The sequence below is a fragment of the Cryptomeria japonica genome, unplaced genomic scaffold, assembly GCF_030272615.1.
Source record: "Cryptomeria japonica unplaced genomic scaffold, Sugi_1.0 HiC_scaffold_823, whole genome shotgun sequence".
Lineage (NCBI taxonomy): Eukaryota > Viridiplantae > Streptophyta > Pinopsida > Cupressales > Cupressaceae > Cryptomeria > Cryptomeria japonica.
In genome coordinates, this window is record NW_026729568.1 from 33,441 (window position 1) to 55,797 (window position 22,357).

General features: G+C 63.0%; 3 non-coding genes across 3 annotated transcripts; all 3 read left to right on the forward strand.

The window, feature by feature from the left end:
* The first annotated feature begins 883 nt into the window (after window positions 1–883).
* Window positions 884–1,002, forward strand: LOC131872860 (5S ribosomal RNA). The gene has a single exon (XR_009370931.1). It is a non-coding gene; the product is annotated as a 5S ribosomal RNA (ribosomal RNA).
* Window positions 1,003–8,807: 7,805 nt separating this feature from the next.
* On the forward strand, window positions 8,808–8,926 carry LOC131872855 (5S ribosomal RNA). The gene has a single exon (XR_009370926.1). It is a non-coding gene; the product is annotated as a 5S ribosomal RNA (ribosomal RNA).
* Window positions 8,927–16,731: 7,805 nt separating this feature from the next.
* On the forward strand, window positions 16,732–16,850 carry LOC131872856 (5S ribosomal RNA). The gene has a single exon (XR_009370927.1). It is a non-coding gene; the product is annotated as a 5S ribosomal RNA (ribosomal RNA).
* Window positions 16,851–22,357: the final 5,507 nt, after the last annotated feature.

Here is a 22,357-nt window from a genome sequence, read left to right on the forward strand (position 1 = left end):
GCCAGGGTCAGGGTGAGTGCCAATGTGGGTTCAAAGGTGCTAAGTTGGGTGCGAGGTTGGGTGCGAGGGTGGGTGGGTGCCAAGGTGTGCTAGGTGGAAGCCCGGGTGGGTCGGCATCCCATGGGTGTCGAGTTGGGTGCCTGATGGGTGCTTCTTGTCAAGTTTTAGTCGTCGGGACTCATTTCGAGCCTTAGAGGTCGTTTCTTGTCCGGTTGCCCTGTCTTCGACCTGGGAACCCAATTTTGGTCCTCGGGTCCCATTTTTTTTTGTCTCGCATCCCACTTTTGGCCTGTGGCCTTTTCGGGGTCGATTCTCGTTTTGGGCATCAGAGCATGTTTCTTCTCCTAAAACCCAATATTTGTTTATTAAGTCTCGGAACACATTTTTGTTCTCGTGGACCCATCATGGGTCTTGGAACGCATTTGTGGTCCTTGGGTCCCATTTTGCATCCCGAAACTTGTGTTTTGGTGCTTGATCCCTATTTTGGGTGCCCACCTTGCACCAAGTGCGCACCCGGGGCAAACCGAGCGCCTTGGTGCACCGGGGCAAGATCGAGCGTGCACCCGAGGCGCCCCGAACATGCACCAAGGTGCACTCGGCCCACATGTGAGCGCAGGTCGTTGCGCCCGAGGTGGTGTGTGGGCACCGCGTTGCAGACGGGACACTGCACGCACACGACGCCCCCTCCAGGTGCACGCACGTAGGCCGGGCCGGGTGCACACCCGACGCCCTAGCAAGGTGCGCGCACCCGGGCAGGGCTCACACTTGGCGAACGGGACGCACTTCGCGAGGGAGGGTGTGCACCTCGACGGGGGTGGGTGGCCGGGGTGGATTCGCACGTGGGTCGCGGTTTGCTAAGTACACACTGCGACAAGCTCATAACGGGTGCGATCATACCAGCGTTAGTGCACCGGATCCCATCAGAACTCCGCAGTTAAGCGCGCTTGGGCCGGAGTAGTACTGGGATGGGTGACCTCCCGGGAAGTCCCGGTGTTGCACCCTTTTTTAGTTTTTCGCCGGGCGTCGCAATGCTATTTGAATAAACCTTTTGCCCGTTTGCGTTCTCGTCGGGGCCGGGCCGGGCCGGGGTGCGCTGCCCGCACTACCGCGCGCGCGGGGGGCGACACCGAGCGCGCACCCGAGGCGCCCCGAGCACACAGGCCACGGTGCAACCCGGGCGTTGTGCGCGCACCCCGGTGCGCCCGAGGTGCTGCGCGCGCACCCAGGTGAAATCGGTGTGCACCTCGGCCAGTGCGCGCTCGGTCGAGTCGCGCACGTTGGCCAAGGTGCACGGTGATGTTTCTTACTCTAAGGTTCCGCACCAGACGCCCGGGACAGGTGAGCGAAGCTGGGCGGGGCCGGGTGCGCGGCCGGGGCAGGTGCACGCAGCTGGAGAGAGCTTTGGAGCACACTTCGGAGCGCACCAATGATGCGCTCCATTCAAAAGTTTCCTGAAAAGGCAAAAAAAGTTGAGATTATAGAATTTCCCACTTGAGAGATTGTAAAAAAAAAAAATTTAAAATGAAGGAAACGCGGGTGCCAAGGTGTGCGCAGCCCAGCCAAGGTGTGCGCACCAAGGCGCCCACCCTGGCGAAGGTGCACGCAAGGTGCGCACCCGAGGCAAACCGGACAATTAACCCAACTTTCGACTTCGCGCGCACCTTGGAGCGCACTTCGGAGCGCTCCTTGGTGCGCACCAATCTTGGGCACCTCGGAGTGCACCATGGCGCCCACCAAGGTGCGCACCCGGGGCAAACCGAGCTCCGACTTCGTGCGCACCTTGGAGCGCACGAAAGGTGCGCACCATGGCGCCCACCAAGGTGCGCAGCCCAGCCAAGGCGTGCGCATCAAGGTGCGCACCCTGGCGAAGGTGCGCACCCGGGGCAAACCGAGCTCCGACTTCGTGCGCACCTTGGAGCGCACAAAAGGTGCGCAACCCAGCCAAGGTGTGCGCACCCCGGTCAAACCGAGCTCCGAATCGTGCGCACCAGAGGTGCACGCCATCGTGCGCACCTTGGAGCACACTTCGGAGCCCTCCTTGGTGCGCGCCGATGTTGCGCACCTCGGAGCGCACCCGGGGAAAACAATGCAATTAACCCGACTTTCGACTTCGTGGGCACCTCGGAGCGCTCTCGGGTTCGCACCTCGGAGCACACCGAGGTGCGCACCTTTGATGCGCTGCCTTCACCAATTTCCAGAAAAGGCAAGAAAACATTGAGAAGGTGTGCGCACCGAGGTGCCCACCCTGGCGAAGGTGCACGCGAGGTGCGCACCCGGGGCAAACCGGGCTCCGACTTCGTGCACGCCGCACCTTGGAGCACACTTCGGAGCGCTCCTTGGTGCGCACCAGGGCGCGCAACCCAGCCGAGGTGCCCACCCCGGCGAAGGTGCACGCGAGGTGCGCACCCGGGGCAAACCGGGCTCCGACTTCGTGCACGCCATGGTGCCCACCGCGGCGAAGGTGCACGCGAGGTGCGCACCCGGGGCAAACCGGGCTCCGACTTCGTGCACGCCGCACCTTGGAGCACACTTCGGAGCGCTCCTTGGTGCGCACCATGGTGCCCACCAGGGCGCGCAACCCCGCCGAAGGTGCACGCGAGGTGCGCACCCGGGGCAAACCGGGCTCCGACTTCGTGCACGCCGCACCTTGGAGCACACTTCGGAGCGCTCCTTGGTGCGCACCATGGTGCCCACCAGGGCGCGCAACCCCGCCGAAGGTGCACGCGAGGTGCGCACCCGGGGCAAACCGGGCTCCGACTTCGTGCACGCCATGGTGCGCACCGCGGCGAAGGTGCGCACCCGGGGCAAACCGGGCTCCGACTTCGTGCACGCCGCACCTTGGAGCACACTTCGGAGCGCTCCTTGGTGCGCACCAGGGCGCGCAACCCAGCCGAGGTGCCCACCCCGGCGAAGGTGCACGCGAGGTGCGTACCCGGGGCAAACCGGGCTCCGACTTCGTGCACGCCGCACCTTGGAGCACACTTCGGAGCGCTCCTTGGTGCGCACCATGGTGCCCACCAGGCCGCGCAACCCAGCCAAGGTGTGCGCACCAAGGTGCACGCGAGGTGCGCACCCGGGGCAAACCGGGGTCCGACTTCGTGCACGCCGCACCTTGGAGCACACATCGGGGCGCTCCCGGGTTCGCACCGGCGTTGCGCACCGTGGTGGGCACCTCGGAGCACACCAAGGTGGGCAGCGAGGTGCGCACCTTTGATGCGATGCCTTCACTAATTTCCATAAAAGGCAAAAAAAAAACGAGATTTTAAAATTTCCGTTTTGAAAGATAGTGAGAAAAAGGGAATGCTGGTGCCATCTTGAGCCCGCCCTGGTGCGCAGCCCAGCCAAGGTGTGCGCACCAAGGTGCCCACCCTGGCGAAGGTGCGCGCCCGGGCAATTAACCCAACTTCCAACTTCGCGCGCGCCAGGGTGGGAGCGCACCCAACAACCGGGCCTGGGAAGAGCCAATGCGAGAAACCCCACCAAACGCTCTGACAAAAAAAGAGGGGGCGCTCCAGTAACCCCGCTTCGGAGCGCACCCTGGGCAAACCCAGCCAAGGTGCCCACCCCGGCCAAGGTGCAGGCGAGGTGCGCACCCGGGGCAAACCGGGCTCCGACAACGTGCACGCCGCACCTTGGAGCACACTTCGTAGCGCTCCCGGGTGCGCACCTCAGAGCACACCAAGGTGGGCAGCGAGGTGCGCACCTTTGATGCGCTGCCTTCACTAATTTCCAGAAAAGGCAAAAAAAAAAGGAGATTTTAAAATTTCCGTTTTGAAAGATAGTGAAAAAAACGGAACGCGCGTGCCATCTTGAGCCCGCCCTGGTGCGCAGCCCAGGTAAGGTGCCCACCCTGGCAAAGGTGCGCACCCGGGCAATTAACCCTACTTCCGACTTCGTGCGCGCCAGGGTGGCAACCGGGCCTCGGAAGAGCCAATGCGAGAAACCCCACCAAACGCTCCGACAAAAAAAGAGGCGGCGCTCCAATAACCCCGCTTCGGAGCGCAGCCGGGGCAAACCCAGCCAAGGTGCCCACCCCGACGAAGGTGCACGCGAGGTGCGCACCCGGGGCAAACCGGGCTCCGACAACGTGCACGCAGCACCTTGGAGCACACTTCGAAGCACTCCCGGGTGCCCACCGGCGTTGCGCACCGTGGTGGGCAGCGAGGTGCGCACCTTTGATGCGCTGCCTTCACTAATTTCCAGAAAAAGGCAAAAAAAAATGAGATTTTAAAATTTCCGTTTTGAAAGATAGTGAAAAAAAAGGAACGCGGGTGCCATCTTGAGCCCGCCCTGGTGCGCAGCCCAGGCAAGGCATGCGCACCAAGGTGCCCACCCGAGGTGCACACCCGGGGCAAACCGGGCTCCGACTTCGTGCAGGCCGCACCTTGGAGCACACTTCGGAGCGCTCCTTGGTGCGCACCATGGTGCCCACCAGGGCGCGCAACCCAGCCAAGGTCTGCACACTAAGGTGCCCACCCCGGCGAAGGTGCACGCGAGGTGCGCACCCGGGGCAAACCGGGCTCCGACTTCGTGCACGCCATGGTGCCCACCGCGGCGAAGGTGCACGCGAGGTGCGCACCCGGGGCAAACCGGGCTCCGACTTCGTGCACGCCGCACCTTGGAGCACACTTCGGAGCGCTCCTTGGTGCGCACCATGGTGCCCACCAGGGCGCGCAACCCAGCCAAGGTGTGCGCACCAAGGTGCACGCGAGGTGCGCACCCGGGGCAAACCGGGGTCCGACTTCGTGCACGCCGCACCTTGGAGCACACATCGGAGCGCTCCCAGGTTCGCACCAGCGTTGCGCACCTTTGATGCGCTGCCTTCACTAATTTCCAGAAAAGGCAAAAAAAAACGATATTTTAAAATTTCCGTTCTGAAAGATAGTGAAAAAAACGGAACGCGGGTGCCATCTTGAGCCCTTCCTGGTGCGCAGCCCAGGCAAGTTGTGCGCACCAAGGTGCCCACCCTGGCGGAGGTGCGCGCCCGGGGCAAACCGGGCTCCGACTTCGTGCACTGCATGGTGCCCACCAAGGCGCGCAACCCAGCCAAGGTGCCCACCGCAGCGAAGGTGCACGCGAGGTGCACACCCGGGGCAAACCGGGCTCCGACTTCGTGCACGCCGCACCTTGGAGCACACTTCAGAGCGCTCCTTGGTGCGCACCAGGGCGCGCAACCCAGCCGAGGTGCCCACCCCGGCGAAGGTGCACGCGAGGTGCGCACCCGGGGCAAACCGGGCTCCGACTTCGTGCACGCCATGGTGCCCACCGCGGCGAAGGTGCGCACCCGGGGCAAACCGGGCTCCGACTTCGTGCACGCCGCACCTTGGAGCACACTTCGGAGCGCTCCTTGGTGCGCACCATGGTGCCCACCAGGCCGCGCAACCCAGCCAAGGTGTGCGCACCAAGGTGCACGCGAGGTGCGCACCCGGGGCAAACCGGGGTCCGACTTCGTGCACGCCGCACCTTGGAGCACACATCGGGGCGCTCCCGGGTTCGCACCGGCGTTGCGCACCGTGGTGGGCACCTCGGAGCACACCAAGGTGGGCAGCGAGGTGCGCACCTTTGATGCGATGCCTTCACTAATTTCCATAAAAGGCAAAAAAAAAACGAGATTTTAAAATTTCCGTTTTGAAAGATAGTGAGAAAAAGGGAATGCTGGTGCCATCTTGAGCCCGCCCTGGTGCGCAGCCCAGCCAAGGTTTGCGCACCAAGGTGCCCACCCTGGCGAAGGTGCGCGCCCGGGCAATTAACCCAACTTCCAACTTCGCGCGCGCCAGGGTGGGAGCGCACCCAACAACCGGGCCTGGGAAGAGCCAATGCGAGAAACCCCACCAAACTCTCTGACAAAAAAAGAGGGGGCGCTCCAGTAACCCCGCTTCGGAGCGCACCCTGGGCAAACCCAGCCAAGGTGCCCACCCCGGCCAAGGTGCAGGCGAGGTGCGCACCCGGGGCAAACCGGGCTCCGACAACGTGCACGCCGCACCTTGGAGCACACTTCGTAGCGCTCCCGGGTGCGCACCTCAGAGCACACCAAGGTGGGCAGCGAGGTGCGCACCTTTGATGCGCTGCCTTCACTAATTTCCAGAAAAGGCAAAAAAAAAAGGAGATTTTAAAATTTCCGTTTTGAAAGATAGTGAAAAAAACGGAACGCGCGTGCCATCTTGAGCCCGCCCTGGTGCGCAGCCCAGGTAAGGTGCCACCCTGGCAAAGGTGCGCACCCGGGCAATTAACCCTACTTCCGACTTCGTGCGCGCCAGGGTGGCAACCGGGCCTCGGAAGAGCCAATGCGAGAAACCCCACCAAACGCTCCGACAAAAAAAGAGGCGGCGCTCCAATAACCCCGCTTCGGAGCGCAGCCGGGGCAAACCAAGCCAAGGTGCCCACCCCGACGAAGGTGCACGCGAGGTGCGCACCCGGGGCAAACCGGGCTCCGACAACGTGCACGCAGCACCTTGGAGCACACTTCGAAGCACTCCCGGGTGCCCACCGGCGTTGCGCACCGTGGTGGGCAGCGAGGTGCGCACCTTTGATGCGCTGCCTTCACTAATTTCCAGAAAAAGGCAAAAAAAAATGAGATTTTAAAATTTCCGTTTTGAAAGATAGTGAAAAAAAAGGAACGCGGGTGCCATCTTGAGCCCGCCCTGGTGCGCAGCCCAGGCAAGGCATGCGCACCAAGGTGCCCACCCGAGGTGCACACCCGGGGCAAACCGGGCTCCGACTTCGTGCAGGCCGCACCTTGGAGCACACTTCGGAGCGCTCCTTGGTGCGCACCATGGTGCCCACCAGGGCGCACCCGAGGCAAACCGGGCTCCGACTTCGTGCACGCCGCACCTTGGAGCACACATCGGAGCGCTCCCAGGTTCGCACCAGCGTTGCGCACCTTTGATGCGCTGCCTTCACTAATTTCCAGAAAAGGCAAAAAAAAACGATATTTTAAAATTTCCGTTCTGAAAGATAGTGAAAAAAACGGAACGCGGGTGCCATCTTGAGCCCTTCCTGATGCGCAGCCCAGGCAAGTTGTGCGCACCAAGGTGCCCACCCTGGCGGAGGTGCGCGCCCGGGGCAAACCGGGCTCCGACTTCGTGCACTGCATGGTGCCCACCAAGGCGCGCAACCCAGCCAAGGTGCCCACCGCAGCGAAGGTGCACGCGAGGTGCGCACCCGAGGTGCACACCCGGGGCAAACCGGGCTCCGACTTCGTGCACGCCGCACCTTGGAGCACACTTCAGAGCGCTCCTTGGTACGCACCAGGGCGCGCAACCCAGCCAAGGTGCTCACCCCGGCGAAGGTGCACGCGAGGTGCGCACCCGGGGCAAACCGGGCTCGGACTTCGTGCACGCCGCACCTTGGAGCACACATCGGAGCGCTCCCGGGTTCGCACCAGCATTGCGCACCTTTGATGCGCTGCCTTCACTAATTTCCAGAAAAGGCAAAAAAAAGAAAAAAATGAGATTTTAAAATTTCCGTTTTGAAAGATAGTGAAAAAAACGGAACGCGGGTGCCATCTTGAGCCCGCCCTGGTGTGCAGCCCAGGCAAGTTGTGCGCACCAAGGCACCCACCCTGGCCAAGGTGGGTCACGGGGTGGGTCCTAGGGTGGGTAACGGGGTGGGTACTAAGGTGCGTGCCAAGGTGGGTCATAGGGTGGGTGCCAAGGTGGGCACCAGGGTGGGTGTGCACCAACCCTAGCCAGGGTAGGTCACGGGGTGGTTGTCGGGGTGGGCGTCAAGGAGCCAAGGTGGGTGGCAAGTAGCCAAGTTGCGTGCCAAGGTGGGTGTCGGGGTGGGTGCCAAGGATCCAAGGTGGGTGCCAAGGAACCAAGGTGGGTGTCTGGGTGGGTGCCGAGGTGGGAGCCAGGGTGGGTCCCAAGGTGAGTGCAAAGGTGGGTGCCAGGGTCAAGGTGAGTGCCAATGTGGGTTCCAAGGTGCCAGGGTCAGGGTGAGTGCCAATGTGGGTTCAAAGGTGCTAAGTTGGGTGCGAGGTTGGGTGCGAGGGTGGGTGGGTGCCAAGGTGTGCTAGGTGGAAGCCCGGGTGGGTCGGCATCCCATGGGTGTCGAGTTGGGTGCCTGATGGGTGCTTCTTGTCAAGTTTTAGTCGTCGGGACTCATTTCGAGCCTTAGAGGTCGTTTCTTGTCCGGTTGCCCTGTCTTCGACCTGGGAACCCAATTTTGGTCCTCGGGTCCCATTTTTTTTTGTCTCGCATCCCACTTTTGGCCTGTGGCCTTTTCGGGGTCGATTCTCGTTTTGGGCATCAGAGCATGTTTCTTCTCCTAAAACCCAATATTTGTTTATTAAGTCTCGGAACACATTTTTGTTCTCGTGGACCCATCATGGGTCTTGGAACGCATTTGTGGTCCTTGGGTCCCATTTTGCATCCCGAAACTTGTGTTTTGGTGCTTGATCCCTATTTTGGGTGCCCACCTTGCACCAAGTGCGCACCCGGGGCAAACCGAGCGCCTTGGTGCACCGGGGCAAGATCGAGCGTGCACCCGAGGCGCCCCGAACATGCACCAAGGTGCACTCGGCCCACATGTGAGCGCAGGTCGTTGCGCCCGAGGTGGTGTGTGGGCACCGCGTTGCAGACGGGACACTGCACGCACACGACGCCCCCTCCAGGTGCACGCACGTAGGCCGGGCCGGGTGCACACCCGACGCCCTAGCAAGGTGCGCGCACCCGGGCAGGGCTCACACTTGGCGAACGGGGCGCACTTCGCGAGGGAGGGTGTGCACCTCGACGGGGGTGGGTGGCCGGGGTGGATTCGCACGTGGGTCGCGGTTTGCTAAGTACACACTGCGACAAGCTCATAACGGGTGCGATCATACCAGCGTTAGTGCACCGGATCCCATCAGAACTCCGCAGTTAAGCGCGCTTGGGCCGGAGTAGTACTGGGATGGGTGACCTCCCGGGAAGTCCCGGTGTTGCACCCTTTTTTAGTTTTTCGCCGGGCGTCGCAATGCTATTTGAATAAACCTTTTGCCCGTTTGCGTTCTCGTCGGGGCCGGGCCGGGCCGGGGTGCGCTGCCCGCACTACCGCGCGCGCGGGGGCGACACCGAGCGCGCACCCGAGGCGCCCCGAGCACACAGGCCACGGTGCAACCCGGGCGTTGTGCGCGCACCCCGGTGCGCCCGAGGTGCTGCGCGCGCACCCAGGTGAAATCGGTGTGCACCTCGGCCAGTGCGCGCTCGGTCGAGTCGCGCACGTTGGCCAAGGTGCACGGTGATGTTTCTTACTCTAAGGTTCCGCACCAGACGCCCGGGACAGGTGAGCGAAGCTGGGCGGGGCCGGGTGCGCGGCCGGGGCAGGTGCACGCAGCTGGAGAGAGCTTTGGAGCACACTTCGGAGCGCACCAATGATGCGCTCCATTCAAAAGTTTCCTGAAAAGGCAAAAAAAGTTGAGATTATAGAATTTCCCACTTGAGAGATTGTAAAAAAAAAAAATTTAAAATGAAGGAAACGCGGGTGCCAAGGTGTGCGCAGCCCAGCCAAGGTGTGCGCACCAAGGCGCCCACCCTGGCGAAGGTGCACGCAAGGTGCGCACCCGAGGCAAACCGGACAATTAACCCAACTTTCGACTTCGCGCGCACCTTGGAGCGCACTTCGGAGCGCTCCTTGGTGCGCACCAATCTTGGGCACCTCGGAGTGCACCATGGCGCCCACCAAGGTGCGCACCCGGGGCAAACCGAGCTCCGACTTCGTGCGCACCTTGGAGCGCACGAAAGGTGCGCACCATGGCGCCCACCAAGGTGCGCAGCCCAGCCAAGGCGTGCGCATCAAGGTGCGCACCCTGGCGAAGGTGCGCACCCGGGGCAAACCGAGCTCCGACTTCGTGCGCACCTTGGAGCGCACAAAAGGTGCGCAACCCAGCCAAGGTGTGCGCACCCCGGTCAAACCGAGCTCCGAATCGTGCGCACCAGAGGTGCACGCCATCGTGCGCACCTTGGAGCACACTTCGGAGCCCTCCTTGGTGCGCGCCGATGTTGCGCACCTCGGAGCGCACCCGGGGAAAACAATGCAATTAACCCGACTTTCGACTTCGTGGGCACCTCGGAGCGCTCTCGGGTTCGCACCTCGGAGCACACCGAGGTGCGCACCTTTGATGCGCTGCCTTCACCAATTTCCAGAAAAGGCAAGAAAACATTGAGAAGGTGTGCGCACCGAGGTGCCCACCCTGGCGAAGGTGCACGCGAGGTGCGCACCCGGGGCAAACCGGGCTCCGACTTCGTGCACGCCGCACCTTGGAGCACACTTCGGAGCGCTCCTTGGTGCGCACCAGGGCGCGCAACCCAGCCGAGGTGCCCACCCCGGCGAAGGTGCACGCGAGGTGCGCACCCGGGGCAAACCGGGCTCCGACTTCGTGCACGCCATGGTGCCCACCGCGGCGAAGGTGCACGCGAGGTGCGCACCCGGGGCAAACCGGGCTCCGACTTCGTGCACGCCGCACCTTGGAGCACACTTCGGAGCGCTCCTTGGTGCGCACCATGGTGCCCACCAGGGCGCGCAACCCCGCCGAAGGTGCACGCGAGGTGCGCACCCGGGGCAAACCGGGCTCCGACTTCGTGCACGCCGCACCTTGGAGCACACTTCGGAGCGCTCCTTGGTGCGCACCATGGTGCCCACCAGGGCGCGCAACCCCGCCGAAGGTGCACGCGAGGTGCGCACCCGGGGCAAACCGGGCTCCGACTTCGTGCACGCCATGGTGCGCACCGCGGCGAAGGTGCGCACCCGGGGCAAACCGGGCTCCGACTTCGTGCACGCCGCACCTTGGAGCACACTTCGGAGCGCTCCTTGGTGCGCACCAGGGCGCGCAACCCAGCCGAGGTGCCCACCCCGGCGAAGGTGCACGCGAGGTGCGTACCCGGGGCAAACCGGGCTCCGACTTCGTGCACGCCGCACCTTGGAGCACACTTCGGAGCGCTCCTTGGTGCGCACCATGGTGCCCACCAGGCCGCGCAACCCAGCCAAGGTGTGCGCACCAAGGTGCACGCGAGGTGCGCACCCGGGGCAAACCGGGGTCCGACTTCGTGCACGCCGCACCTTGGAGCACACATCGGGGCGCTCCCGGGTTCGCACCGGCGTTGCGCACCGTGGTGGGCACCTCGGAGCACACCAAGGTGGGCAGCGAGGTGCGCACCTTTGATGCGATGCCTTCACTAATTTCCATAAAAGGCAAAAAAAAAACGAGATTTTAAAATTTCCGTTTTGAAAGATAGTGAGAAAAAGGGAATGCTGGTGCCATCTTGAGCCCGCCCTGGTGCGCAGCCCAGCCAAGGTGTGCGCACCAAGGTGCCCACCCTGGCGAAGGTGCGCGCCCGGGCAATTAACCCAACTTCCAACTTCGCGCGCGCCAGGGTGGGAGCGCACCCAACAACCGGGCCTGGGAAGAGCCAATGCGAGAAACCCCACCAAACGCTCTGACAAAAAAAGAGGGGGCGCTCCAGTAACCCCGCTTCGGAGCGCACCCTGGGCAAACCCAGCCAAGGTGCCCACCCCGGCCAAGGTGCAGGCGAGGTGCGCACCCGGGGCAAACCGGGCTCCGACAACGTGCACGCCGCACCTTGGAGCACACTTCGTAGCGCTCCCGGGTGCGCACCTCAGAGCACACCAAGGTGGGCAGCGAGGTGCGCACCTTTGATGCGCTGCCTTCACTAATTTCCAGAAAAGGCAAAAAAAAAAGGAGATTTTAAAATTTCCGTTTTGAAAGATAGTGAAAAAAACGGAACGCGCGTGCCATCTTGAGCCCGCCCTGGTGCGCAGCCCAGGTAAGGTGCCCACCCTGGCAAAGGTGCGCACCCGGGCAATTAACCCTACTTCCGACTTCGTGCGCGCCAGGGTGGCAACCGGGCCTCGGAAGAGCCAATGCGAGAAACCCCACCAAACGCTCCGACAAAAAAAGAGGCGGCGCTCCAATAACCCCGCTTCGGAGCGCAGCCGGGGCAAACCCAGCCAAGGTGCCCACCCCGACGAAGGTGCACGCGAGGTGCGCACCCGGGGCAAACCGGGCTCCGACAACGTGCACGCAGCACCTTGGAGCACACTTCGAAGCACTCCCGGGTGCCCACCGGCGTTGCGCACCGTGGTGGGCAGCGAGGTGCGCACCTTTGATGCGCTGCCTTCACTAATTTCCAGAAAAAGGCAAAAAAAAATGAGATTTTAAAATTTCCGTTTTGAAAGATAGTGAAAAAAAAGGAACGCGGGTGCCATCTTGAGCCCGCCCTGGTGCGCAGCCCAGGCAAGGCATGCGCACCAAGGTGCCCACCCGAGGTGCACACCCGGGGCAAACCGGGCTCCGACTTCGTGCAGGCCGCACCTTGGAGCACACTTCGGAGCGCTCCTTGGTGCGCACCATGGTGCCCACCAGGTGCGCGCAACCCAGCCAAGGTCTGCACACTAAGGTGCCCACCCCGGCGAAGGTGCACGCGAGGTGCGCACCCGGGGCAAACCGGGCTCCGACTTCGTGCACGCCATGGTGCCCACCGCGGCGAAGGTGCACGCGAGGTGCGCACCCGGGGCAAACCGGGCTCCGACTTCGTGCACGCCGCACCTTGGAGCACACTTCGGAGCGCTCCTTGGTGCGCACCATGGTGCCCACCAGGGCGCGCAACCCAGCCAAGGTGTGCGCACCAAGGTGCACGCGAGGTGCGCACCCGGGGCAAACCGGGGTCCGACTTCGTGCACGCCGCACCTTGGAGCACACATCGGAGCGCTCCCAGGTTCGCACCAGCGTTGCGCACCTTTGATGCGCTGCCTTCACTAATTTCCAGAAAAGGCAAAAAAAAACGATATTTTAAAATTTCCGTTCTGAAAGATAGTGAAAAAAACGGAACGCGGGTGCCATCTTGAGCCCTTCCTGGTGCGCAGCCCAGGCAAGTTGTGCGCACCAAGGTGCCCACCCTGGCGGAGGTGCGCGCCCGGGGCAAACCGGGCTCCGACTTCGTGCACTGCATGGTGCCCACCAAGGCGCGCAACCCAGCCAAGGTGCCCACCGCAGCGAAGGTGCACGCGAGGTGCACACCCGGGGCAAACCGGGCTCCGACTTCGTGCACGCCGCACCTTGGAGCACACTTCAGAGCGCTCCTTGGTGCGCACCAGGGCGCGCAACCCAGCCGAGGTGCCCACCCCGGCGAAGGTGCACGCGAGGTGCGCACCCGGGGCAAACCGGGCTCCGACTTCGTGCACGCCATGGTGCCCACCGCGGCGAAGGTGCGCACCCGGGGCAAACCGGGCTCCGACTTCGTGCACGCCGCACCTTGGAGCACACTTCGGAGCGCTCCTTGGTGCGCACCATGGTGCCCACCAGGCCGCGCAACCCAGCCAAGGTGTGCGCACCAAGGTGCACGCGAGGTGCGCACCCGGGGCAAACCGGGGTCCGACTTCGTGCACGCCGCACCTTGGAGCACACATCGGGGCGCTCCCGGGTTCGCACCGGCGTTGCGCACCGTGGTGGGCACCTCGGAGCACACCAAGGTGGGCAGCGAGGTGCGCACCTTTGATGCGATGCCTTCACTAATTTCCATAAAAGGCAAAAAAAAAACGAGATTTTAAAATTTCCGTTTTGAAAGATAGTGAGAAAAAGGGAATGCTGGTGCCATCTTGAGCCCGCCCTGGTGCGCAGCCCAGCCAAGGTTTGCGCACCAAGGTGCCCACCCTGGCGAAGGTGCGCGCCCGGGCAATTAACCCAACTTCCAACTTCGCGCGCGCCAGGGTGGGAGCGCACCCAACAACCGGGCCTGGGAAGAGCCAATGCGAGAAACCCCACCAAACTCTCTGACAAAAAAAGAGGGGGCGCTCCAGTAACCCCGCTTCGGAGCGCACCCTGGGCAAACCCAGCCAAGGTGCCCACCCCGGCCAAGGTGCAGGCGAGGTGCGCACCCGGGGCAAACCGGGCTCCGACAACGTGCACGCCGCACCTTGGAGCACACTTCGTAGCGCTCCCGGGTGCGCACCTCAGAGCACACCAAGGTGGGCAGCGAGGTGCGCACCTTTGATGCGCTGCCTTCACTAATTTCCAGAAAAGGCAAAAAAAAAAGGAGATTTTAAAATTTCCGTTTTGAAAGATAGTGAAAAAAACGGAACGCGCGTGCCATCTTGAGCCCGCCCTGGTGCGCAGCCCAGGTAAGGTGCCACCCTGGCAAAGGTGCGCACCCGGGCAATTAACCCTACTTCCGACTTCGTGCGCGCCAGGGTGGCAACCGGGCCTCGGAAGAGCCAATGCGAGAAACCCCACCAAACGCTCCGACAAAAAAAGAGGCGGCGCTCCAATAACCCCGCTTCGGAGCGCAGCCGGGGCAAACCAAGCCAAGGTGCCCACCCCGACGAAGGTGCACGCGAGGTGCGCACCCGGGGCAAACCGGGCTCCGACAACGTGCACGCAGCACCTTGGAGCACACTTCGAAGCACTCCCGGGTGCCCACCGGCGTTGCGCACCGTGGTGGGCAGCGAGGTGCGCACCTTTGATGCGCTGCCTTCACTAATTTCCAGAAAAAGGCAAAAAAAAATGAGATTTTAAAATTTCCGTTTTGAAAGATAGTGAAAAAAAAGGAACGCGGGTGCCATCTTGAGCCCGCCCTGGTGCGCAGCCCAGGCAAGGCATGCGCACCAAGGTGCCCACCCGAGGTGCACACCCGGGGCAAACCGGGCTCCGACTTCGTGCAGGCCGCACCTTGGAGCACACTTCGGAGCGCTCCTTGGTGCGCACCATGGTGCCCACCAGGGCGCACCCGAGGCAAACCGGGCTCCGACTTCGTGCACGCCGCACCTTGGAGCACACATCGGAGCGCTCCCAGGTTCGCACCAGCGTTGCGCACCTTTGATGCGCTGCCTTCACTAATTTCCAGAAAAGGCAAAAAAAAACGATATTTTAAAATTTCCGTTCTGAAAGATAGTGAAAAAAACGGAACGCGGGTGCCATCTTGAGCCCTTCCTGATGCGCAGCCCAGGCAAGTTGTGCGCACCAAGGTGCCCACCCTGGCGGAGGTGCGCGCCCGGGGCAAACCGGGCTCCGACTTCGTGCACTGCATGGTGCCCACCAAGGCGCGCAACCCAGCCAAGGTGCCCACCGCAGCGAAGGTGCACGCGAGGTGCGCACCCGAGGTGCACACCCGGGGCAAACCGGGCTCCGACTTCGTGCACGCCGCACCTTGGAGCACACTTCAGAGCGCTCCTTGGTACGCACCAGGGCGCGCAACCCAGCCAAGGTGCTCACCCCGGCGAAGGTGCACGCGAGGTGCGCACCCGGGGCAAACCGGGCTCGGACTTCGTGCACGCCGCACCTTGGAGCACACATCGGAGCGCTCCCGGGTTCGCACCAGCATTGCGCACCTTTGATGCGCTGCCTTCACTAATTTCCAGAAAAGGCAAAAAAAAGAAAAAAATGAGATTTTAAAATTTCCGTTTTGAAAGATAGTGAAAAAAACGGAACGCGGGTGCCATCTTGAGCCCGCCCTGGTGTGCAGCCCAGGCAAGTTGTGCGCACCAAGGCACCCACCCTGGCCAAGGTGGGTCACGGGGTGGGTCCTAGGGTGGGTAACGGGGTGGGTACTAAGGTGCGTGCCAAGGTGGGTCATAGGGTGGGTGCCAAGGTGGGCACCAGGGTGGGTGTGCACCAACCCTAGCCAGGGTAGGTCACGGGGTGGTTGTCGGGGTGGGCGTCAAGGAGCCAAGGTGGGTGGCAAGTAGCCAAGTTGCGTGCCAAGGTGGGTGTCGGGGTGGGTGCCAAGGATCCAAGGTGGGTGCCAAGGAACCAAGGTGGGTGTCTGGGTGGGTGCCGAGGTGGGAGCCAGGGTGGGTCCCAAGGTGAGTGCAAAGGTGGGTGCCAGGGTCAAGGTGAGTGCCAATGTGGGTTCCAAGGTGCCAGGGTCAGGGTGAGTGCCAATGTGGGTTCAAAGGTGCTAAGTTGGGTGCGAGGTTGGGTGCGAGGGTGGGTGGGTGCCAAGGTGTGCTAGGTGGAAGCCCGGGTGGGTCGGCATCCCATGGGTGTCGAGTTGGGTGCCTGATGGGTGCTTCTTGTCAAGTTTTAGTCGTCGGGACTCATTTCGAGCCTTAGAGGTCGTTTCTTGTCCGGTTGCCCTGTCTTCGACCTGGGAACCCAATTTTGGTCCTCGGGTCCCATTTTTTTTTGTCTCGCATCCCACTTTTGGCCTGTGGCCTTTTCGGGGTCGATTCTCGTTTTGGGCATCAGAGCATGTTTCTTCTCCTAAAACCCAATATTTGTTTATTAAGTCTCGGAACACATTTTTGTTCTCGTGGACCCATCATGGGTCTTGGAACGCATTTGTGGTCCTTGGGTCCCATTTTGCATCCCGAAACTTGTGTTTTGGTGCTTGATCCCTATTTTGGGTGCCCACCTTGCACCAAGTGCGCACCCGGGGCAAACCGAGCGCCTTGGTGCACCGGGGCAAGATCGAGCGTGCACCCGAGGCGCCCCGAACATGCACCAAGGTGCACTCGGCCCACATGTGAGCGCAGGTCGTTGCGCCCGAGGTGGTGTGTGGGCACCGCGTTGCAGACGGGACACTGCACGCACACGACGCCCCCTCCAGGTGCACGCACGTAGGCCGGGCCGGGTGCACACCCGACGCCCTAGCAAGGTGCGCGCACCCGGGCAGGGCTCACACTTGGCGAACGGGGCGCACTTCGCGAGGGAGGGTGTGCACCTCGACGGGGGTGGGTGGCCGGGGTGGATTCGCACGTGGGTCGCGGTTTGCTAAGTACACACTGCGACAAGCTCATAACGGGTGCGATCATACCAGCGTTAGTGCACCGGATCCCATCAGAACTCCGCAGTTAAGCGCGCTTGGGCCGGAGTAGTACTGGGATGGGTGACCTCCCGGGAAGTCCCGGTGTTGCACCCTTTTTTAGTTTTTCGCCGGGCGTCGCAATGCTATTTGAATAAACCTTTTGCCCGTTTGCGTTCTCGTCGGGGCCGGGCCGGGCCGGGGTGCGCTGCCCGCACTACCGCGCGCGCGGGGGGCGACACCGAGCGCGCACCCGAGGCGCCCCGAGCACACAGGCCACGGTGCAACCCGGGCGTTGTGCGCGCACCCCGGTGCGCCCGAGGTGCTGCGCGCGCACCCAGGTGAAATCGGTGTGCACCTCGGCCAGTGCGCGCTCGGTCGAGTCGCGCACGTTGGCCAAGGTGCACGGTGATGTTTCTTACTCTAAGGTTCCGCACCAGACGCCCGGGACAGGTGAGCGAAGCTGGGCGGGGCCGGGTGCGCGGCCGGGGCAGGTGCACGCAGCTGGAGAGAGCTTTGGAGCACACTTCGGAGCGCACCAATGATGCGCTCCATTCAAAAGTTTCCTGAAAAGGCAAAAAAAGTTGAGATTATAGAATTTCCCACTTGAGAGATTGTAAAAAAAAAAAATTTAAAATGAAGGAAACGCGGGTGCCAAGGTGTGCGCAGCCCAGCCAAGGTGTGCGCACCAAGGCGCCCACCCTGGCGAAGGTGCACGCAAGGTGCGCACCCGAGGCAAACCGGACAATTAACCCAACTTTCGACTTCGCGCGCACCTTGGAGCGCACTTCGGAGCGCTCCTTGGTGCGCACCAATCTTGGGCACCTCGGAGTGCACCATGGCGCCCACCAAGGTGCGCACCCGGGGCAAACCGAGCTCCGACTTCGTGCGCACCTTGGAGCGCACGAAAGGTGCGCACCATGGCGCCCACCAAGGTGCGCAGCCCAGCCAAGGCGTGCGCATCAAGGTGCGCACCCTGGCGAAGGTGCGCACCCGGGGCAAACCGAGCTCCGACTTCGTGCGCACCTTGGAGCGCACAAAAGGTGCGCAACCCAGCCAAGGTGTGCGCACCCCGGTCAAACCGAGCTCCGAATCGTGCGCACCAGAGGTGCACGCCATCGTGCGCACCTTGGAGCACACTTCGGAGCCCTCCTTGGTGCGCGCCGATGTTGCGCACCTCGGAGCGCACCCGGGGAAAACAATGCAATTAACCCGACTTTCGACTTCGTGGGCACCTCGGAGCGCTCTCGGGTTCGCACCTCGGAGCACACCGAGGTGCGCACCTTTGATGCGCTGCCTTCACCAATTTCCAGAAAAGGCAAGAAAACATTGAGAAGGTGTGCGCACCGAGGTGCCCACCCTGGCGAAGGTGCACGCGAGGTGCGCACCCGGGGCAAACCGGGCTCCGACTTCGTGCACGCCGCACCTTGGAGCACACTTCGGAGCGCTCCTTGGTGCGCACCAGGGCGCGCAACCCAGCCGAGGTGCCCACCCCGGCGAAGGTGCACGCGAGGTGCGCACCCGGGGCAAACCGGGCTCCGACTTCGTGCACGCCATGGTGCCCACCGCGGCGAAGGTGCACGCGAGGTGCGCACCCGGGGCAAACCGGGCTCCGACTTCGTGCACGCCGCACCTTGGAGCACACTTCGGAGCGCTCCTTGGTGCGCACCATGGTGCCCACCAGGGCGCGCAACCCCGCCGAAGGTGCACGCGAGGTGCGCACCCGGGGCAAACCGGGCTCCGACTTCGTGCACGCCGCACCTTGGAGCACACTTCGGAGCGCTCCTTGGTGCGCACCATGGTGCCCACCAGGGCGCGCAACCCCGCCGAAGGTGCACGCGAGGTGCGCACCCGGGGCAAACCGGGCTCCGACTTCGTGCACGCCATGGTGCGCACCGCGGCGAAGGTGCGCACCCGGGGCAAACCGGGCTCCGACTTCGTGCACGCCGCACCTTGGAGCACACTTCGGAGCGCTCCTTGGTGCGCACCAGGGCGCGCAACCCAGCCGAGGTGCCCACCCCGGCGAAGGTGCACGCGAGGTGCGTACCCGGGGCAAACCGGGCTCCGACTTCGTGCACGCCGCACCTTGGAGCACACTTCGGAGCGCTCCTTGGTGCGCACCATGGTGCCCACCAGGCCGCGCAACCCAGCCAAGGTGTGCGCACCAAGGTGCACGCGAGGTGCGCACCCGGGGCAAACCGGGGTCCGACTTCGTGCACGCCGCACCTTGGAGCACACATCGGGGCGCTCCCGGGTTCGCACCGGCGTTGCGCACCGTGGTGGGCACCTCGGAGCACACCAAGGTGGGCAGCGAGGTGCGCACCTTTGATGCGATGCCTTCACTAATTTCCATAAAAGGCAAAAAAAAAACGAGATTTTAAAATTTCCGTTTTGAAAGATAGTGAGAAAAAGGGAATGCTGGTGCCATCTTGAGCCCGCCCTGGTGCGCAGCCCAGCCAAGGTGTGCGCACCAAGGTGCCCACCCTGGCGAAGGTGCGCGCCCGGGCAATTAACCCAACTTCCAACTTCGCGCGCGCCAGGGTGGGAGCGCACCCAACAACCGGGCCTGGGAAGAGCCAATGCGAGAAACCCCACCAAACGCTCTGACAAAAAAAGAGGGGGCGCTCCAGTAACCCCGCTTCGGAGCGCACCCTGGGCAAACCCAGCCAAGGTGCCCACCCCGGCCAAGGTGCAGGCGAGGTGCGCACCCGGGGCAAACCGGGCTCCGACAACGTGCACGCCGCACCTTGGAGCACACTTCGTAGCGCTCCCGGGTGCGCACCTCAGAGCACACCAAGGTGGGCAGCGAGGTGCGCACCTTTGATGCGCTGCCTTCACTAATTTCCAGAAAAGGCAAAAAAAAAAGGAGATTTTAAAATTTCCGTTTTGAAAGATAGTGAAAAAAACGGAACGCGCGTGCCATCTTGAGCCCGCCCTGGTGCGCAGCCCAGGTAAGGTGCCCACCCTGGCAAAGGTGCGCACCCGGGCAATTAACCCTACTTCCGACTTCGTGCGCGCCAGGGTGGCAACCGGGCCTCGGAAGAGCCAATGCGAGAAACCCCACCAAACGCTCCGACAAAAAAAGAGGCGGCGCTCCAATAACCCCGCTTCGGAGCGCAGCCGGGGCAAACCCAGCCAAGGTGCCCACCCCGACGAAGGTGCACGCGAGGTGCGCACCCGGGGCAAACCGGGCTCCGACAACGTGCACGCAGCACCTTGGAGCACACTTCGAAGCACTCCCGGGTGCCCACCGGCGTTGCGCACCGTGGTGGGCAGCGAGGTGCGCACCTTTGATGCGCTGCCTTCACTAATTTCCAGAAAAAGGCAAAAAAAAATGAGATTTTAAAATTTCCGTTTTGAAAGATAGTGAAAAAAAAGGAACGCGGGTGCCATCTTGAGCCCGCCCTGGTGCGCAGCCCAGGCAAGGCATGCGCACCAAGGTGCCCACCCGAGGTGCACACCCGGGGCAAACCGGGCTCCGACTTCGTGCAGGCCGCACCTTGGAGCACACTTCGGAGCGCTCCTTGGTGCGCACCATGGTGCCCACCAGGGCGCGCAACCCAGCCAAGGTCTGCACACTAAGGTGCCCACCCCGGCGAAGGTGCACGCGAGGTGCGCACCCGGGGCAAACCGGGCTCCGACTTCGTGCACGCCATGGTGCCCACCGCGGCGAAGGTGCACGCGAGGTGCGCACCCGGGGCAAACCGGGCTCCGACTTCGTGCACGCCGCACCTTGGAGCACACTTCGGAGCGCTCCTTGGTGCGCACCATGGTGCCCACCAGGGCGCGCAACCCAGCCAAGGTGTGCGCACCAAGGTGCACGCGAGGTGCGCACCCGGGGCAAACCGGGGTCCGACTTCGTGCACGCCGCACCTTGGAGCACACATCGGAGCGCTCCCAGGTTCGCACCAGCGTTGCGCACCTTTGATGCGCTGCCTTCACTAATTTCCAGAAAAGGCAAAAAAAAACGATATTTTAAAATTTCCGTTCTGAAAGATAGTGAAAAAAACGGAACGCGGGTGCCATCTTGAGCCCTTCCTGGTGCGCAGCCCAGGCAAGTTGTGCGCACCAAGGTGCCCACCCTGGCGGAGGTGCGCGCCCGGGGCAAACCGGGCTCCGACTTCGTGCACTGCATGGTGCCCACCAAGGCGCGCAACCCAGCCAAGGTGCCCACCGCAGCGAAGGTGCACGCGAGGTGCACACCCGGGGCAAACCGGGCTCCGACTTCGTGCACGCCGCACCTTGGAGCACACTTCAGAGCGCTCCTTGGTGCGCACCAGGGCGCGCAACCCAGCCGAGGTGCCCACCCCGGCGAAGGTGCACGCGAGGTGCGCACCCGGGGCAAACCGGGCTCCGACTTCGTGCACGCCATGGTGCCCACCGCGGCGAAGGTGCGCACCCGGGGCAAACCGGGCTCCGACTTCGTGCACGCCGCACCTTGGAGCACACTTCGGAGCGCTCCTTGGTGCGCACCATGGTGCCCACCAGGCCGCGCAACCCAGCCAAGGTGTGCGCACCAAGGTGCACGCGAGGTGCGCACCCGGGGCAAACCGGGGTCCGACTTCGTGCACGCCGCACCTTGGAGCACACATCGGGGCGCTCCCGGGTTCGCACCGGCGTTGCGCACCGTGGTGGGCACCTCGGAGCACACCAAGGTGGGCAGCGAGGTGCGCACCTTTGATGCGATGCCTTCACTAATTTCCATAAAAGGCAAAAAAAAAACGAGATTTTAAAATTTCCGTTTTGAAAGATAGTGAGAAAAAGGGAATGCTGGTGCCATCTTGAGCCCGCCCTGGTGCGCAGCCCAGCCAAGGTTTGCGCACCAAGGTGCCCACCCTGGCGAAGGTGCGCGCCCGGGCAATTAACCCAACTTCCAACTTCGCGCGCGCCAGGGTGGGAGCGCACCCAACAACCGGGCCTGGGAAGAGCCAATGCGAGAAACCCCACCAAACTCTCTGACAAAAAAAGAGGGGGCGCTCCAGTAACCCCGCTTCGGAGCGCACCCTGGGCAAACCCAGCCAAGGTGCCCACCCCGGCCAAGGTGCAGGCGAGGTGCGCACCCGGGGCAAACCGGGCTCCGACAACGTGCACGCCGCACCTTGGAGCACACTTCGTAGCGCTCCCGGGTGCGCACCTCAGAGCACACCAAGGTGGGCAGCGAGGTGCGCACCTTTGATGCGCTGCCTTCACTAATTTCCAGAAAAGGCAAAAAAAAAAGGAGATTTTAAAATTTCCGTTTTGAAAGATAGTGAAAAAAACGGAACGCGCGTGCCATCTTGAGCCCGCCCTGGTGCGCAGCCCAGGTAAGGTGCCACCCTGGCAAAGGTGCGCACCCGGGCAATTAACCCTACTTCCGACTTCGTGCGCGCCAGGGTGGCAACCGGGCCTCGGAAGAGCCAATGCGAGAAACCCCACCAAACGCTCCGACAAAAAAAGAGGCGGCGCTCCAATAACCCCGCTTCGGAGCGCAGCCGGGGCAAACCAAGCCAAGGTGCCCACCCCGACGAAGGTGCACGCGAGGTGCGCACCCGGGGCAAACCGGGCTCCGACAACGTGCACGCAGCACCTTGGAGCACACTTCGAAGCACTCCCGGGTGCCCACCGGCGTTGCGCACCGTGGTGGG